Source organism: Mesocricetus auratus, unplaced genomic scaffold (assembly GCF_017639785.1).
Source record: "Mesocricetus auratus isolate SY011 unplaced genomic scaffold, BCM_Maur_2.0 Super-Scaffold_100014, whole genome shotgun sequence".
In the NCBI taxonomy this organism is placed as follows: Eukaryota; Metazoa; Chordata; class Mammalia; order Rodentia; family Cricetidae; genus Mesocricetus; species Mesocricetus auratus.
In genome coordinates this window covers 1,020,512-1,035,361 of record NW_024429197.1, presented here as the reverse complement: position 1 = coordinate 1,035,361, position 14,850 = coordinate 1,020,512, and the positions used below count along the sequence as shown (strand labels likewise).

The following is a 14,850-nucleotide window of genomic DNA, read 5'->3' as shown; positions in this document are numbered from 1 at the left end:
GAAATAAATGTCTCTTTGGTGACATAATTTGATTATTTATGTTGCAACAGAATCCCCTGTCTAAAACTCCCCCTTCCCGACCACATATACCTACCCAGCTGGAGTGTAGTTCTCAAGTGGTAGGACAGGGGACTGGGGACTCTCCTTAATTCTGATTTTGTTGCCTGAGTCACCATGGATGCTTCTCCAAAAGAGTTTGTGGACAGTGAAGCAAATTCATGTCCCTTGTCCTCACACCTCCATATCCCAAAATAGTCTTGTATCCCTCACTGAAGCCCTCCAAATATTCAGCTGTCCCTAGGAAACCCAGTCACATCTTACTTCCTCAAAGACTATTCCGGGCTTTCTTATTTGATTCTTGCTACAATCTTGCTGGGTGGGGAGGGGGCTGGATTGAGCATTTGATGCTCAATCCGATGCTCAATTCCAGGGCTTCCTGGAAGGTTTTCCCGAGGCTCACACCCTGCCTGCAGGTCCCCCCACACATCCTTATTGAGTGGGTGAACTGGAGGGTCTGCACTCTGCTACACCCACATGTGGCCCAGTTTTCTCTCTGACTCAACCTGGGACTCACTTTCTGTCTGTCTGGGAAGCTGGAGGTGGCTTTCACCCACATTCCCTGCAAGTTGAGAGACAAGTTGAGATCCCCGTGCAGGACAGATGGGAGGGAGAGCCTGAAGGAGGAATCCGCATATGGCAGGCTACTTGGCTCTGGAGTCAGTGACCATGAAAACCACAGTACTTCTTAAACTTGGCACATGGCTACCACAGGATGCGGAACATCTGAGAAGGTGGCCCAGACACTGCCTTCAGAAGTTAAAGGCCACTTCCCCCAAACAGTGTCCCCTGCCAGGTTGTGTGAGGTACCTCTCTAAACTTCAGGCTGCTCCTAGTATTTCTCAAAATGAGGACGAAGCCCTCCCTGATCTGCAATCTTCAGAAGTTGTTCATTAAAACAAGAAGCCCAGGGGCTGAGATGTGGCTTTGTTGGAAAAGAGCCCGCTTTACAAGCATACAGACCTGAGTTTGGATCCCCAGAACCCACGCTAAAAAATAAGCCAGTCATAGTAGTGTGTTTATAATCTGAGTGCAGATGAGGCAGAGACAGGCAGATCTCTGGGGCTCCATGGTTAGTTGGCTAGTTTCAAGCTAGTAAAATGTCAAGGTGGCTAGTGTCTGAGGAACCACCACAAAGGTTGGCTTCCATTTACAAACACACACACACACACACACACACACACACACACACACACACACACACACACAAATCTAGACACACAGTGAAATAAAAAGACATTAGGACATACTCCTGACCTACCAGAATCCCTGAGCAGAGCCCAGAATCCACATCAGCAGCAGGCTTCATGGGAGAATCCAGTACACGATAAAGTTGGAACTCAAGGCAGGGGTTCACAAAGAGCCAGGTGTAGTGTAATGTGTGAATGCCAGGAACTTGCCAGCCTCAGGAGGGTTTTTTTTTTTCGAGACAGGATTTCTCTGTATTGTTTTGGAGGCTGTCCTGGAACTCGCTCTGTAGATCAGCCTGGCCTAGAAATCACAGAGATCCACCTGCCTCTGCCTCCTGAGTGCTGGAATTAAAGGTGTGCACCACCAACACTTGGTCCTCAGGAGGGGTTTTAAGGGTCCCCTGTCCATTCTTTCCTTATCGTCTGACCCCAAGTCTTTCCCATCCTCCTCTGCCAGAGTCCTTAGAGAGTTCCTCTCCCCTCTGCAGATGAATTCTGTGTGTATTCAAATTTTCACATGTGATCCCAGCCAATCTTGGAGATGCATCTCTTGTACATTTACAGGGTTTACTTCGGCTGAGTGGGTTTTAACATGCACTCTGGGGAAAAGGACAAGGCAGGAACAGCAGCGTATCAGCTGTGGGTGAGAAGACTCATGAAACAGGAGAGTGAGTTCAGACAGCAGGACCCCATCAGTTTCCCCTCACAACCACTTTGATGAAACAAAGAAACCTGGAGGGACAGCACGGGGAGAGGATTGTCTGGCTTTAGGCAGAGCCTGTGGCTGTGAGATGGGGCAGGCGCATGGGGCTGACCGTGTTCACTGATGTACATACGTTTATGTCTATGTGGACATAATACAGAGTCATTAGTATGAACTATGATGTGGCCTCCCAAGCAATGGCTCATCTGGAGCTTGGGAAGGGGACCAGGTGTCCCTTTTATATATGTGTGTAGCCAATCTAGTCCCTTCTGCAGATTCACTGACAAAAAGACCTTCAAAAAACCATGTAATGCCCACTGGTCAACCTGCAGAGAATAAGTGTCTATGGAGTGCTAAGCCAAGTGTGATGCCAATGTCACCCTCTTCCATCCCAAGGCTCAGGGCAAGTTCCAGGTCAGCCAGAGCTACCTAGTGGGGTCCTGTCACAAGAAAGGGCAGCGAGGTGGCGGGATTGGATTTGCAAGAGGTAGAGTCCCACAAGCCCTAACCTTGTGCTCTGTGGCACTCTCCAGGTTATCTAATCCCCGTGGGCATGCCCAGTCCGAACGCCCCACCCCTTTTCTCTTTCCCTGTTTCCCCTTTGACACATGGCTACACTGAGACCATCTGTGTCCCTTCTAACCCAGTGCCCTTCACCTCTGCCCAAGGTCCTGAGCTGCTTCAGAGGCAAGGGAGGAGGGGGCTGTTCCGGGTGAACAGGATATTAATTTATTATTGATTATTCTAGCCCTGGGGACCCATTTGGTAAACTGGTTCTTTTAGCTTATAAAAATGGTGCTTTAGGGCCAGTGGCATGGCATATGCATGCTCCCCCCCCCACGAAAATGGTACCTTACAGACAGCATTACTATTCCTGTGATCTCCTACTTAGGAAACGTTGTCTTCTGTGCTTTACGGAGGTTGTGGGTGTTTTAAAACAAAAGTTTTAGTAGCTGTTTAATCCCAGCTCTCAGGAGGCAGAGGCAAGTAGATCTCTGTGAGTTTGAGGCCAGCCTGGTCTAGACTAGCTAGGGCTACACAGTGAGACCCTGTCTCAAAAAAGGAGGTAGGATTGGATTTGGTAAGGGGCATATTCTCACAATCGTGAGGATTTTTGTGATGCCTTTGTTGCTGTGTTTTGGTCTTTTTCTCTTGTTTCTGCAGCTGGCAACATCTGTATTAGGAAAAGCTTTCTGCTTAGTTTCGCTGATGTCCCCATCACCTTTTGTCAGCTTCTATTTCCCTGAGTTTCATAGCTTCTTAAAATGCTTTTTTTTAAACATTTATTTGTTTTGTCTGCATGCACAATGATGTGTACACGTGTGTTCATGCATGTGATAGCAAGCATGTAGAAGCCAGAAGGCAGATAGCAGGAACTGGCTCATGTGTTCCACCTGTGGGCTCTGGGGATCGAACTCGGGTCATCAGGCTGGGTGGCAAGCACCTTTACCTGCTGAGCCATCCTGTAGGCCCAGTTCCTTGCTTCTCCCCACCTTATGCTCCCAGACTGCCTTCCCCAAGACAAGTACATCCTCCCACACACAGGTCAGTCAGTGACTACAACTGTGATTTAAGGCTATGGCAGCCAAGGTTTCACCAGCCAATGAGAAGAATTCAGATTTCAACATCCCTCAATGATCCATCGATAGGAGGCTGGGACCTAGAAATGGCGTACCGTCTCTCGTGAGGTGGCAATGGTAGGAATCTTGCCTGGCTCTTTCCTTTAAAGGTTTATCATTATGCTCTCCGTGTGTGTGTATTTATTACAAGGCACATGTGTGTGTGTGTGTGTGTGTGTGTGTGTGTGTGTGTGTGCAGAGACCATCGAGTGTCCTGCTCCATCACTCTGGCGTCTTCCTCAAGGTCTCTTACTAAGCCGAACCTTGCTGTTTCTCAGCAGTGTCTGCAGACAAGCCCCAGCCATCCCCCTCTCTCCACCCTCCTCTCCTCAGTGCTAGGATATGTAGCCCTGCCCAACTATTTTTGTGACATCTTGGGAATTGAACTCGGGAACTCATGCTTGCACAGTGAGCTCTCTTTCCCACTGAGCCACCTCTCCAGCCCCCATCTTCCTTTTAAACCAATATTCAAACCTACCTGTAAGAAAGTGACCTAAGAAAAGCATTTATTGGCCAAATGGTCTGAACTGTTCAAACAAGCATCCACAAAAGAATTCCCCCGTAGCCATCGCCCTGCATACTCATAGCCAGCTGTCCAGTTAAGACACAAAATTAAAGGGAAGCCGTTTTATGTAGCAGTCTTCTTGATGGGAAAGTTGTATTAAGCAATTGTCTCTTTATCGTCTGCCTTATTTTATGCCAGGGACATGTAAAACAATTTATAAGGCAATCCTCAGCATCCCGAGCCCCCGTTAATAAGCATGTGTGCTGTCAGGAGGAGCTTGTGTTGCTCAGAGCAACGTGGGCTATGCTGCATCCTCCCATCCCGGAAGCCAGAAGGTGTTGTGAGCCCCTCTGCCCCGCTGTAGCGAGCTACGGATACGTTTATTTTGAGAAACAAATACGTAGGAGCTTGCTTTTAAAGGGGACAGGGGGTGCTGGGTAAGGCATGCAGTGAAGTAAAAGGAATCCTCCTGTCCTTCACTGGGAAGCCTCCCCACTCTGGTGCTGGGTCACCAGCTCTAGCCCTGCCCCATGCCTGGCTCCTGGGATTGCTGGGGTGACAAGTGACAAGTGCAAGAATGCTTCTGTCCTGACTCCAAAACAGCCATCCTGAATCTAAGAGATGGAACTGAGGCCAGTGAGGTGGCTGCCTGGGTTAGAAATATTTTATATGTAAGCTTCCAGACCTGAGCTTCATTTCCACAAACCAGAGTAGAAGGAGAGAACTAACTCCTGAAAGTTGTCCCCTGACCTCCACATGTCACCCATACATACACACATACTGCTTCCATCACCACTAATAATAATAATAATAATAAGAATAAGAATATGATGATGATGATTTAAAACTAAGACTCTATCTGTAAAGGAGCTGCTTCCCTTTCACCAGCCAGCCAGGAGCCCCAAGGGAGACCCACAAAGTCACCTCACAGCCCAAGTGTGGGGGTGTGCCCAATAACTTTGGAGGCAACATGGAGAGCCTGAGCCCTCTAATCAGCTTTGGGGAAGAAAAGAAAGATGGATGTGGGTACTCAGCCAATCATTTGTTAGGAGGTATCAAACTCAAGGGTCAACATAAATATTTCCCCAAAGATGGATCTGTCCTGGGTCTCAGCCAGCCTCGGGCATCTTTGTGAGAAGAAGTGATGCTGAACTCAAAGGGGCTCAGCAGGAGAGGCAAGGGCATGGGTACACACACACACACACACAGGCACACACACACACACACACACACCACACATGGGCACACGCACGCACTCGCGTACACACACACACATACAGAGAGAGTAATAGAGATGGTGAACTTGTTCAAAATACATTGTACACATGTGAATTTTTTAAAGATTAAACACATGTGTTAAATTGCCTCCAAAGATAAAGCAATGGGCGTGTTTCCATCCTTGAGACTAAAGAGTAGAGAATTTCCCTGTTTGAGGGCAGGAAGTATATCATGCCAGCTGCCAGAAGGATTGCCACCTTCTCGGCTCAAGGGCTCCGTGGCAAATTAGGCTCTAGTGTTGTTGCTTGCTTGGGGGTGGGAGGTAGGATCTCTCTGTGTAGTCCAGGCTGACTTCACATTCATGGTCAGTCTCCTGCTCCAGCATTGTCCATGCTGGGATTACGGACCTGCAACACCATACCTGGCTCCAAGTTCTATTATTATTGTTTTAATTCAAAGAACAAATACTCACAGGTCTCTGGGCAGGACAGTGAATAAACTCTTTTATGTTTCTCACTAAATTTCATCATCAGTATGAATCTTTCCTTTTTGGAGTTTTCATTGTGTTCATGCGCACGAGGCCAGAGGTTGATGTTCAGGGTCCTCCTTGGTCACTCTCTACCTTATGTGTTGAGACAGGGTCTCCCGCTTGAACACAGATTTTGTTGACTCAGCTAGTCTAGCTAACCAGCTAACTCTGGGGGCCACCTGTCTCTGCTCCCCAAGTGCTATGATTACAGACAAGGTCCCTGGCATTTATGTGGGTGCAGGAGATCCAAACTGCAGTCTTCCTCTTGTATAGTGAACTTTTTATTCATTGTGCCATCTTCCCAGCCCAAGCTGTCTTTTTAAAAAGTGTGTTTGTGTATGTGTGTGTGTGTGTGTATGTGTGTGTGTGTGAGAGAGAGAGAGAGCATAGGTATACTTGTGGTATGTGTATGTGTATGTATATGTATGTGGGGGGGTCAAAGGTTGACCTCACTGTCCTTTCCTACTGTGGGAGTGATACATATGGGGGGCGGAGAAAAAGAAGAATTAATTAATTAAAAAAAGAATCACAGGGGAGAGCTCTTGGACCCCAGAGCAACAGTGGAGAGGCCAGCATGGGACTGATCTGGACCCCCCAAATGTGAGTGTCAGCGAGAAGGCCTTGGCAACCTATGGGGCCCTGAGCTGTGGATCAGTGTCTATCCCTGGAATACAAACAGTCATCGTGTGCCTATAGCACAAAGAGGGATGCTCTCTTAGCCTGGACTCTTAGGGGAGTGCCTGGACCCTACCCAGAGTGAAATGACAGACTCTAGATATCCCCTATGTGGAAGGATTTGGCAATAGGGTGGGAGGGTGGGGGGGAAGGGGAGTGCGGGAGGAGGGGAGGGAGAGGGAACTGGGATTGACATGTAAAACAAGCTATTTAAAATTAAAATAAAAAATGATAAAAAAGGATCAAGAAGGGAGAGGCAATACAATTAGGATGACATGTTTATGTTTTATAAGCAAGTATGTGACCCCAGCTGCCATTCCCAAGGAACTGTTCACCTTGTTTTTTGAGATAGGCTCATCTGTTGGCCTGGGACTCGCTGAGTAGGCTGGACTGCTTGGCCAGCAAGCCCCCATGGATTTGCCTGTCTCTACCCCCCAGCACTAGGGTTATCAGCAGAGGCCACCACACCCTGCACTCTCTCTTCTTAAACATGGGTTCCAGGTTTCAGTGGTTGTCAAGTAAGCAAGAACGTTGCCCAGCTGTAGCCTTTAGAATTCTAGGTCTGAGGTTAGGGATGCAGTTCCGAGTGCTTGCCTTGGTACAGAGGATGCCTACCCTGGGTTCTGTTTCCAGCATATACAAACTGGTGTGATATCATACATCTGTAATCCTAGCCCTCAGAAGGTGGGCACAGAAGGTGTAGAGGCTAGTAGTTACCCTTGGGTATGTAGGGAGTTTGAGGCCAGTCTGGGGTACAGAGAGAGAGAGAGAGAGAGAGAGAGAGAGAGAGAGAGAGAGAGAGAGAGAGGGAGAGGGAGAGGGAGAGGGAGAGGGAGAGGGAGAGGGAGAGGGAGAGGGAGAGGGAGAGGGAGAGGGAGAGGGAGAGGGAGAGAGAGGGAGGGAAAGAGGGAGGGAGGGAGGGAGGAAGGGAGGAAGGGAGGGGAGGGAGGGAGGGAAGGGAGGGAGGAAGGGAGGGAGGGAGGGACAGAGGGAAGGAGGGAGGGAGGGGGGAGGGAGGGAGGGGGGAGGGAGGGAGAGAGAAGAGACCTGACAGTTGGTTCACTTTTGCCCAACACCCCTCCTTTAAATGAAGTGACAGAGACCCTGGGAAGGGTCAGTCTCCATGATCCACACATGGAAAGGCAACACTTCTGTTACTATTAGGATAATATGTTTATGTGTTTATATGGCCTCGGGGGATGCCTGGTAAACATTCACTAGGTGCATTAAGCTGTGCCATTTGATCTGTGGATCTGTGTGTCGGGCACCTGGAAATCCCCAGCCAGCTCTGGTTCTGATCCTTGCCTTGTGAAAATCGTCCAAACTCATAGGAGGTGCTGTCTCCTCTCGGAGGCCTCACTTTTACCTCACACTCGTTTTCCACAACTTGGCAACAGACTCTCCCAGAAATGAATAACCAAACCCTTAAAAAATTCTTCTTTGGTTGTCTCAGCAACTTAAAAAAACAAAGCAACAGCTCCCTCACCTCCTTTTGTCAGCTCGGAACTTCCTCTCCCGGAAAGTTCTGGTTCCTCTGAACACACAGCCAGTGCCTTGAGATGGTGTGCACAGTTCAGGGAAGGTGCCGAGGTCCAGCTGACTCTGCAGTAACTGCACAGGAGAAACCTGCTTTCCCTCAGGCCCATGACAACAGGACGCTTTGGCTGATATGGTGCGTGTGTAGGGGTTGGGGTGTGCAATGCGTTGCCTCAGGAATTGTCTAGAGTCTCCATCCTCACTCCCTTTGCCTCTTTGCAAGCAATTGAATCATTGCTCTGGGTCTAGCCCTCAGGCTAATGATGCCCCTTGTCCTGTGATTTCACCACTTCTCCCTGGAGTCAGTCTGGTGCATGTCCCTAACCTTCCCATGTTCTGTGCCATGACTTTAAAGCTTGCTTTGACCGGTTAAGTTGGTTTTTCAACAATGATAGACCTTGAACACCTTCACGCCTCTTTGAGTAGTGTCTGGGTTCTGTGATCTTCTAAGCAACAAGTGTCCATCAGGGACATGCTTTGACCCACAGACAAGACTTAGTGACAAACTATGAGGCAGGCCTAGAGCTTGGAACAAAACCCAGTCCTGCTGACACCGCACCTTACGAGCAGTCAGATCTGCAAACCTGAAGAATAAATGCTGTTGTAAGCCGCTGAGAATCTATACCTGTTACGCCGCAGAAAGCCACTAAGGTATTACAAAACAGCCTGTGGATGAAGCCTTGTGGTCCTGACCGAATAGTCAGCCCTCTGCATCTGACACATCTATTTCCAAGGATTCTGCATCTGCAGACTCAACCGGCTGTGGTTTGGAAATGTCCAGGGGGGGGTGGAAAACCATCCAGAAGTCTGCAGGCAATACCTGTGTTTATTTACATAGCATTTAGGCTCTACTAGGTATTGTGGATGGTCTAGAGATGACTTTTTAAAATGCAGAAAGACAGTTTCATTTATATGCAAATTCATACCATTTTATAGGTGGGATTTGGATTTGGGTAGCTGTGGGGGTCCTGAGGGTCCTGGGGATCCTGGAACACATCCCAGTGGGCACTATAGATATGGAAGGAAGAATGCACTAATGTTCTAGAGATATCATAGCCGACTACCAAAGAGTGGGGGAGTCACAGAAACTCATTTTCTTATTGTTCTGGAAGCTGGAAGGTTAAAGTATGGGAAAAGCTACTTCTCTTGGCTCAAGCGCGATGTCTTCTTCTCTCTGTCCCCTCATCTTGGTCCCTCTGTCTGTTCTCTGTCTTAACCTCTCCTTGTAAAAACACCAGTCTAGCCTGCTGGGGAACAAGGCTTCAGCTGCTCCCAGAGTTCTAGGATTGCCATCAGATTTCTCTTGATTGCCTCTGGGTTCTAACTTCAATGTTTTCTCTCCTCTGTATTGCCCAAGCCTCGAGAGGGACTGGGAACACACAGCACCAAACAGACTCACACAGTTGTCTAGCTAACCAATTGATTGTCAACTTGACAGGGCTAGACCACGTAGGAGATGAACCTCTATGCATGTCTGTGAAGGGTTTTCTAGATTAGGTTGATGAGAAGTGGGAAGAATTACTCTAAAAGTGGAAGTCACCATCTCATGGACTGGGGTCCTGGACCAATTAAAAAGAAGAAAGCAAGCTGAGCACCAGCATCCCTCTCTCTCTGCTTCCTGACTGTGGTTGCCATGTGACCAGCTGCCTCACACTCCAGCTGCCATGACTTCCCTGCCATGATGGACTGGACCCTTCATGGGTGAGTCAAAAAGAACCTTTCCCTTCATCATGTTGTCTCTTAAAGGGTATTTTGTCAATAAGAAGAGTAACTAACATAGACAGTTGTGCTTTGGCTGGTTCGGGGGTGGAGAGAGCCTCTCCCTCATGTGTTCCTGGGAAGACTTGGTCTCACCCTGGGACAGCCACTGAGACCAGATCACTGGTGTCACTTTGACTGACAAGGATCCATGAATGTGTTCCTCACCTGGGCCCCAGGGAACAGGGCTGGTGAGCTGTGCAGGGGAGGGGAGGGAGGAGCTTCTGCCCAAGGGTGGGGGGCACACAACAGAGGGAAAGGGGACTCCTGGCCAAGCAAGGGATGGCATGACACAGCAGGGAAGCTAGCTGATCACAGAGAGAATAGGAAGTAAGACCAGGCTATAAACACTCAAAGCCCGCCACCAGTGATGCCCTTCCTTCAACAAGGCTCTATAACCTCCGCAAACAGCACCACCAGCTGAGGAACAAGTGTCCAAATAGAGGAGCCCATGGGGGACATTCCTCATCAAACCACTACAGTAAGTATTCTGTCTTTCCCACCCTCCCTGGATCAAAGTTAGAAGCGAGCACATTCAGTCATATCAATCTTACCCTACCGAAGCTAAGGTCAGAAGAGTTGACCAAGCCTTGCATGGGGTGGGGGTTGCATGCGTGATTTTGATCAGCATAGCATTGTGCAGTTGAAGCAAATGAACTGGGCACTTTATTGAGGAGGTCTCCCTCACTCCCTGTGGGCTGTAGAGACCGGATGGCATGTTGAAGGAATGGGAGGGGTCCTGAGACATCAACATGCCATGGGCAAGAGGCAGAGAGGAACAATGTGAGAACAGGAAGAGATAATCAGGAATCAGGTATGGCATCCTGCAAGCCACAGAGGGAAGGGGACACTTCTCATGTCTGGGTGTGTCGTGAGGATGCTTCCAGCAGGGTTTAACTCAAGCCCCTACCTTGTGTTCAGCACCCTCCCATGGGCTGTGGTGCATGAACTGAGAAGAGGGAAGCAGGCTGAACACTGGCGTGAACTTCTCTCTTCCTCCAGACTATGCATGCTCTGTGACCACGACTCAAGCTCCTGCCACCACAGCTAGGGTTACCTTAGCTTCCACGTTTTCCTGACCACAATGGACTGAGCCCCTAAACTGTGAAGCAACACAAACCCTACCTTAAGTTGCCTTGGCCAGGTGTTTTTGTTACAGTTCTGAGAACTAATAGAGAAAACGATTGAAGGGGAGTTTGCTACCTCTGAGGGGTCAAGCGAGCAGAGTGATTTGAGGACTGTGCACAGATCTGGAACACAGAGGTTACTGGTGGCCCTGATTAGGGGCTTCATTGGGTAGCTGGGAGGATTTTATGGTCCACAAATCTAGTGTACAGTAGGTGATCTCCAGTGTGAGTCCCTTTTCTCTGGATTCTTCACCTACCACAGACCTTGTCCTACCCATGGCTATTGGCCACCTAACCTTATTATCCCCATACCCACTAATATAAGTCACATGATTCATCATTATACATGTCTTTGAAGCCCGAATATTTTAATGACGCCTTCCCCAGTGAAGGTGAAAGCAGAGCCAAGTGTAACTATTTAATTATTGTAGAAGTCTTGGAGCCCATCAGTGAATTTGCAGAAATCCTAAGTAATATGCCATGAAAAAGGTGTCGGATTCCTGTAGCTATGAATTGTGAGTGGTACTAATTATCCCTTATTCCGAAATTAAATGAGTAGATTCTCCCCCACCCCCATCCAGCAGAAGGCCTCTATGATGTTCTAGAAAATAATGAAGTGGATGGACCCTTCTGAGTGGCAGCGGGCAGCCTCACAGCAGGCCCCCTGTGCTGATTAATACCAGAACACGGCATTAAATTAAAGGAGAAGCTCTGCCCGGGAGCTGAAGGAGTCCCGCCTGGTGCCATGTGTGGGCCAGCCGCTCAGTTTGTTCCCGTTCATTCTGAATGGGATGGTTGAGGCTTTCCCAAAGGATGTCAGCAGTGCTCAGACACGTGTGCCCATGTGTGCCGAGTGTTCTCCCCCAGAGAGTGGGGACAGCAGCTCCGGAACAGTAATAGGTGTTAGATATGGTGCTAGGTGTTTCCATCCCCTCATTCCAGCCTCTTGAAAGGACTTCAAGAGAAAGGTGTAATCAGCACGGCCACAGGCTTAGGTTCTAGGAGCTAAATTCTAAGGGTCACAGAGGCAGCAAGTGGCGGCTCTGGGACTTGAACTCAAGAATGCTGATGGTAGAGTTGGATGCTTGCTAGGGCTCTGTGCAGCGCAGCCTCTGAGAGAATGATCCAGTCGTTAGCATGGAACCATGGAGCCTCAGCTGTGACATCTGGCTGTGTTTATGTGTTTATTAGGCAAGTTCCAGGGAGGAGAAGTGGGGGAGGCAAGAATGAGGGAGAAAAGAAGAGAAATGAAGGGGGAAGGAGACATGGGGAGAGAGAACGGGAAGGAAGGAAGGCAGGGGGGGAGGGAGGGAGGGAGGGAGGGAGGGAGGGAGGAAATGAAGCCTTGTCCATGGCCTTGGGAAGCATATATTATGCTATTTGGACTGGGAATGACAACACTTACCTGTCTATCTCAGGGGACATTGTCAAGTTCGCGTAAGTGAATGGACAAGAAACCATTTGTTCCTCATGGGCCCAGGGGTGTAACTGGAAGGTGACAATACATCCTGAAGGTGCGTTTCTATCCACAGACTTGGAATGAGCGACTAATCACTCCACCCTGTTCTTTACCTACTGCAAATCGGACCACCCCGCCCCCAAAGAAGCATGCACGCTTGGTCTCCATTGATGTGAATCTCTTCTGTGCCTACAGCTTGATCCGCTGAGATTCTTTCCTGTCCAGTAGAATGATCATCCCGGATGTAAAAAAGACGTTTCCCCATCTCCAGGCCCTCTAAATAGATGACCCGAGGATCACAAGGCTTCGTGTAAATTATCTTGATTGCCTTTTCTTCCTCCTTGCTTATCACTTTCCCTAAAAATCCAGTCAGTCAGTGTATTTAAATTCTTTTCCCCTCTCCTCGTTGTGCCGCTATTTAAAATAATGAGTCACAGCTGAAAGGAACGGAAATATCCCGGCTGCTTTTAATATACACCATCAAGGACACTTCTTGGGAAAAGTTGGGAAGGGCGACTGCAAGAGGAAGCCAAGGCCAGGAGCAAGGACGAGGGCGTCTTCCACCTCTGGTCTCTAGGGGGAACTGGGATTTGAACGTCTCACTAGTTGCTTTCCATGGCTGCCCAGGGTTTGATACGGGCACCATCTGAAGACTATATGTATCACAGCCACGCTATAAAGTCCTTGTATGTGTGTGGCCTTGTTAGACGGCTTGGCAAGTGGAGAACGGATACTTTTATACTCCTCATTATTTAGCTGAGAAAACAAGGGTTCTGAAGACAACTGACCTGCCCAAGGACACAGAGCTAGGTCACAAGGGGCAGAATTTGAACTTAGAGTTTGAGCCTTACCCAAGGCTCCAGTTCTATCAGTCAGAGGGACTCAAATTAATCACACTTCTCTCCCTCTCTTCTCTCTCTCTCTCTCTCTCTCTCTCTCTCTCTCTCTCTCTCTCTCTCTCTCTCTCTCTCTCTCTCTCTCTCTCTCCCTCTCTCTCTCTCTCTCTCTCTCTCTCTCTGTCTGTCCTTGTGTATACATGTGCATAATGTGTGCTTGTGTATGTATCAGTGTATGTGTGTGTGTGCAAGCGGATGGGTATGTACACGCATATGGAAGCCAGAGTCCTCAGTGGGTGTCCTTTTCTATCAATAGACCCTTATTCTTGAGACAGAGCTTTCGCTGCCCCGGAGCTTGCTGACCGGTTAGACTGTTTGGCTGCTAACCCATGGTACCCTTCTATCTTCACATCCCCAGCACTGGGATTCCCATACCCGATGCTTTGCCTGGGTTATGTGGGTGCAAGCACTTTACTGCTTAGCAGTGACCCCAATCTCAATCACTTTGTTTTTAAAGTTTAGTTTTTCACTTCTACAAAACAGGTGTAAGGACAATAAGCTGGGTCTTGCCCCTCCCAGCATGGCTATGGGAGTAAAGGAGACACTGGATACAAACTCACTTTGCAGATCTGCCTCAAGAATACGAAGGTCATGATCGCCACTGGGTGATAGGTGATAGGCATCCTAGTTGGTGGCTTTGTTAGTGTAATAAACATCATTACCCAAAGTGGCTCGGAATAGGGAAGGGTTTATCTGACTTACAGGCTCCGTCATTGAGGGAAGTCAGGGCAGGAGCCAGGAGGCAGGAACTGAAGCAGAGGCCATGGAGGAATGTTACTTACTGGCTTGCTCCCATGGCTCATTAAACCTGTTTTTGTTTTTTAATACAAGCCAGAACTAGGACCACCTACCTAGGGATGGTACCGCTTACAGTGAACTAAGGCCTCTTCTACACCAATAAATCAAGCAAACGTCCCACAGACTTGGCGCCTATAGACCAGTTTGATGACTGTATTTTCCAATTGAGGTTCACTTTTCCTGGATGATACTAGCTTGTGTCAAGCTGACAAAAACAAACAAAGAAACAAAAGCCCAAACCAGCACAGGAAGTGACTACAGCGAGGGACACATCAGCCATCTCATCAATGGGCTCACAGTCAAGATGTAGACCAGCTCCTGGCATAGCACAGGGCCTGAGTGGTCCACCTGCTGCTGCTGGTCAGTGGCCAAGACTCTGGTTCCACTGAGGCTCCTCTCTCCTTCCAATCTAATCCTGCCTGTGGAGCACAATCCTACCCTTGGAAGTCGGCCCTTCACCACCCTCCTAAGCGACTTTGTGCTGATGAGATTAGTGTGCCACCTCCTCTGATTAGTGGCATGTTTCCAAGCTGAGGGTGTCTGTGGAGGCAATCTCCATGCTTAGATTTATTAATGCTGCTGGTGGCTTAATGAATTACTGCAATCCAATGGACCCATAGATAGCTTGTATTTAACTTTTATGTGGCTGCCCCAGAAACCGGCTTCAAAGGCAGAAATCAATGCTCATGACAAAAATCTCGATACAATTTATTTTGAATGCTCGGTTTGGGATTTGATGTATGCCATTGTCAGATATAGTTTATGCTCTTGGATGAATTT

At 48.5% G+C, this 14,850-nt stretch overlaps 1 protein-coding gene and 1 long non-coding RNA gene across 4 annotated transcripts in view; one reads left to right on the top strand and one right to left on the bottom strand.

Annotated features, from left to right (window-relative positions):
- Positions 1-14,850, bottom strand: part of Kazn (kazrin, periplakin interacting protein) — a 981,286-nt gene that overhangs the window by 379,699 nt on the left and 586,737 nt on the right. The window lies entirely within an intron of this gene.
- Positions 10,056-12,678, top strand: LOC121144153. Its single transcript, XR_005881461.1, has 2 exons — positions 10,056-10,271; positions 12,450-12,678. It is a non-coding gene; the product is annotated as an uncharacterized LOC121144153 (long non-coding RNA).